This window comes from Hevea brasiliensis, chromosome 9, assembly GCF_030052815.1.
Source record: "Hevea brasiliensis isolate MT/VB/25A 57/8 chromosome 9, ASM3005281v1, whole genome shotgun sequence".
Lineage (NCBI taxonomy): Eukaryota > Viridiplantae > Streptophyta > Magnoliopsida > Malpighiales > Euphorbiaceae > Hevea > Hevea brasiliensis.
In genome coordinates, this window is record NC_079501.1 from 87,699,290 (window position 1) to 87,704,055 (window position 4,766).

General features: G+C 35.7%; 1 non-coding gene across 1 annotated transcript; it reads right to left on the reverse strand.

Annotated features, from left to right (window-relative positions):
- Positions 1-3,751: 3,751 nt before the first annotated feature.
- On the reverse strand, positions 3,752-3,859 carry LOC131183561 (small nucleolar RNA R71). The gene has a single exon (XR_009151608.1). It is a non-coding gene; the product is annotated as a small nucleolar RNA R71 (small nucleolar RNA).
- Between the last annotated feature and the right edge of the window lie 907 nt (positions 3,860-4,766).

Genomic DNA, 4,766 nt, shown 5'->3' on the forward strand with positions numbered 1-4,766 from the left:
TATAATTCTATGAAGCATAAATCATGAGAAATTATCACCAAAAACACATCAATATATACAAAATCCATCACAATTGCATCATACAAGCTTGTAGAAGTGAGTTCTGCATAAGAGGCATTTGTGAATTATGCCATTTCAACTCAAACTCCGCAAATTAACATTTAGCACATTAAAGCTCAATGAAAATCTGCACAAAGTTGCATTTATCCACAAAAGAAAATGGACTCTCCAAGTTATGCCAAGAAAATGCAGCATGTGCACATTGAATCACACAACCCAAATAAGCTCAAAACTACTAAAATGATCCACTTACCATCATATTAACATGATAAGCACAAATACTTAAAAGTTACACACCCAACCTCAACAAAGAAACAAATGCCATGTGCTACAGACCCCTCTTTCCTGAAAGTTTCATTTCTCTGCATAAGCCAAGAAGGTGTCCTGCACAGGTTATGAAATGAAAATAAACCAATCTTGGGAGAGTTAAAGGATAAAATATCAGATTAAGAGTTACTCCTCAGCAGTTCAACAACCTTCATCCATTGAAATACATCTGCAAAGGACAAGATTCAACAATGTCAAAAATTGAATTTGGGGAGATTTAAGATAAAAACAAAAGTAATGCAAATAAAAGTAAATCAACAAAAGCAAAATAAAAGAACTTGGGGTGCCTCCCAAGAGCGCTATTTTATAGTCCTTAGCTAGACTCTTGTCATGTTTCATGATGGCTGGAATTGGAATTTATTACCTCTGTTTCCAATAGGTGCTTCAATGAATCTATACTTTATTTTCTTTCCATCACATGAGAAGATCCTTGTTGCTTTGTCTAAAAGTCCAACCATTTCTTTCTTGACAACCTTTGGTGCATCTTTTTCTTTGAGAGATGGTTGCTTTACTTCACTTTTCTCCACTTGCTCAACTTGAAAGATTGGTGCCATAGGACAAAGTGGATTACTATTCAAATGTTGTGCAAATGCAGCCTCTTTTGGATTTTCATCATTGATACTCCCTTCATGGATAAAACAACTTTCAAGAAAAGCTTTCGGATAGCTCTTTCTAAAGTGCTCTTTTACTAACTCATCAACTATATCAATTCTCAAACAAGAGTCTACATCTTCATGTTGCTTATTCTTGTCATTGCTAATATTGAAGACTAACTTATCCTCTCCGACTCTAAGAGTAAGCTTTTCACCTTTCACGTCAATCAAAGCACCAGCTATAGCCAGGAAAGGCCTCCCCAAAATGATTGGCATATGAGAATCCTCTTCCATGTCCAAAATGACAAAGTCAACTAGGATGTAAAATTTTCCAACCTTCAGTGGTATATTTTCCAAGATCCCTTCTGGATACTTAATTGATCTGTCTGCCAACTGAAGATCTCCCATGTTAAGCTTCTCATTGATGCATACATTTTGCATAATCATTTAGGTTTAATTTCATAGCCATTTTATTTGATTATTAGTTACTTTTAGCTAATTTCATTAGTTATTTAGTTAGTTTTTCATAATTGTCAGTTTTGGATTAATTCGTAATTTTTACTTTGTTTTGTAGGAAAAATGGTGTTTTTGAAGGACTAAAAAGAAATTTTGCCATTGAGGAGTGACTTCTATAGCCAAAGATGTCAAAAATAAGTTTTCAAGTTGAAATATGCATTGACAAAATTGCGCATAACTTGCCGCATTGCTATGCAGATCCGCATGAGGAGAAGAAACACTGTTCCAACACCTGCCGAATTGTGCATAAGGAGAGTGCATAGCTTATGCAGATTCACGCCTCCCTTATGCACTCTCACGGAATTGTGCATAACCTATGCGCTAAGTCATGCAGTTTCGCATAAGTGAACCAGAAACCAGCCGAAAACTGCATAAGGGACTGCATGACTTATGCAGTCCACTTATGCAGTCCCACAAAGAGTTCATTAATGAGCTGGCAGAAGATTCCCTTAGAAAATCCCTCCTCAAACACACCATTTTAGGCTCCATGTCAGAAAATGCTATAAATAGCCCCATTTCCCATTTTAGAAAGGGGGGAAGCAAGGAGAGGAAGAAAAAGAATAGGGGAGGCAGCAGCTGAAGAGTCACTTTCACCTTCCATACCATTTTCAACCAAGATTTGGAGATTTCTTTCCTTTCTTACATTTTTCCTACCTTTCTAGTGTCTAGTTTCTTGTTTCTTAGCTTAGATTAAAGCTTTATTTCCTTATAAACTCAAAATATCTTGTAAATATTATGGATAGTGAGTAGTTTACCTTTGATTCTGGAGTAAGGGATGTAATATTTGAGATATTTTGTAGATTTTGATTGGGTAATCCATATTTTGTGGTCTTAATGAGTTTTATTCATTTCTTGTGTGCTTAATGACATGCTTAGTGTAGGATCCCATTAAGTGATGTTCTTAATCCATGGTTGAGGCACCGAAAGGAGAAGGCCTTGTGATAGATAATCAAGAAATTGGACTTAATTAACTTAGACCTAGAAATAGGCTAAGGATTAAGGGGATTCACAGATTAATTAAAGAACCTAATGGGTCTTAATTAACTCTAACTCCACGAAAGTAGGATTAGATTAATTAATGCACTCTTTGTCTCACTCGAAAGGGTATTCAAAGGATTTAAGAATTAATCTCCTTAAAACCCGTAAGTTTCATAAGATTGGATAACCAATTTAAAATCCCAAAATAGCTTGAATATGAAATCCCGAACTCCGGAATCGCCTTTTTATCTTTGATTAATTTTCAATTAATTGCTTGCCATTTTGAATATTGCCATATTTGAACTTGCTTATTTCAATTTGATGCAATTTTAGTTAAATCATTACATAGTTGAATAGATTATTAATTTTGCACATATAAATTTCATACTCCAATAACCATTCAATCCATTGTTTTAATTTCAAAATTAGTTCAATTTAGTCAACTTTTTATATCAAAAATTCAATCATTAACACAACTCCTCGTGGGAACGATATCTTTTCTATATTACTTGTACGACCCGTGCACTTGTGGTTGGGCCACATCAAGTTTTTGGCGCCGTTGCCGGGGAGTTGTTTGTTTAAGATTGAATTCTTGATTATTTTGGTTGTTTATAGTTTTATATTTGTTACCTTTTCATTTTGTGTTTGTTTGTTCTTTTTCAGGTACTTTTAACCTTTTATGAGAAGAGCTAGAAGCACAAGTGACACATCCTTACTGTTTAATCCTGAAATTGAGAAATTTTGTAAAGCCAACAAGAAAGAAACCAGAAGAAGGAAAGAAGCTTTGAGAGAAATTGAATTAGAAGCAGACATGGCTGATGAAAGAATTAGAATTGGTGTTGGTAATGCTGGAAATGATCGAAACAATGAAAATGCAGCCCAAGGTGAAGAGGTTGTAAATGCTAATGTGCCTAGGGGAAGTATGATGGATCATGCTTTTCCTCGTTTTGATGACTTGAGAGAAAGCATAGCAAGACCAAGAATTGATGCAAATAGTTACAAGATGGATTTTGGAGTTCTTCAAATGATTCAAAATTCTCAATTTGGGGGACATCCTTTTGAAAATCCACACACACATCTGAAGAAGTTTGCTATGATTTGTGATATGCAAAAACAACCTGGAGTATCTGATGATGCAGCAAGATTGAAGCTATTCCCATTCTCTTTGAAAGATAGAGCATTAGATTGGCTTGATTCTTTACCTCATAACTCCATTACAAATTGGGAGCAACTCACTGATGCATTTCTTGCACAATATTTACACCTGGAAAAACTCAAGAGTTGAGGAATCAAATGACAGCTTTTAGACCAAGAGAGGATGAAACTCTATATGAGTCATGGATGAGATGGAAGGAATTAGAGAGACAATGCCCACATCATGCCATTCCGAAATGGATGATAAATCAGAATTTTTACACCAATGTCACTCCTGCAATTAGAGGGATTATTGATGCTCAAACAGGAGGAGAATTTATTATGAAGCATGAAGATGAAGCTTATGAGCTATTGGAGAAAATTGCAAAAAATACTCATCTTTGGAGTAGTCCAAGAGGACCAGCTCCAACTCAAAAGAGGCAAGCTGCTGGAATGTATGATCTTGATCCGTTCAACATGATTAATGCAAAGTTTGATGCACTTACAAATGTCTTAGCTAAGAAGATGGAAGATTTGAGTATGTTGGTTAGTTCATCATCATCAGCTAGAAGTTCACAACAAGTTGCTTATGCAGAGGGAACCACCAGCTGTGGAGTAGACTATGGAGAGCAAGCTGCATATGTTGGTAATTATGGAAACAAACAAATGGGGAATCCTTACTCTCAAACTTATAATCCAACTTGGAGGAATCATCCCAACTTTTCATTGGGAAATCAACAAAGTCAAGTTCCAAATTAGAATTTTCAGCCACAACAGCAACAAGGAATTCCATATCAGCAAAATAGGCAACCATTGCCTAATTTTCAGTAGAAAAATATGAATCCTCCACCAAAACAGCAAGAACAAAGTTCCACCACAGAAGCTTTATTGCAACAGATTCTTGCTAACCAAACTAAGCATGATGAGGAGATGAGAGAGATGAAAACAAGGCTAGAACAGATGCAAACACATAACAGAATGCTGGAAAATCAGATTGCACAACAAGCGTCTTCCTCAGGTACCAAGTCTTTTGGAAAACTTCCAAGTCAACCAGAAAACCCAAGAGAGCAATGTCAAGCTATTACTTTAAGAAGTGGGAAAGTTGTAAGTAATGAGAAGAGTGAAAATAGTGAGAAGAGAGAAAATGAGAAAGAAACT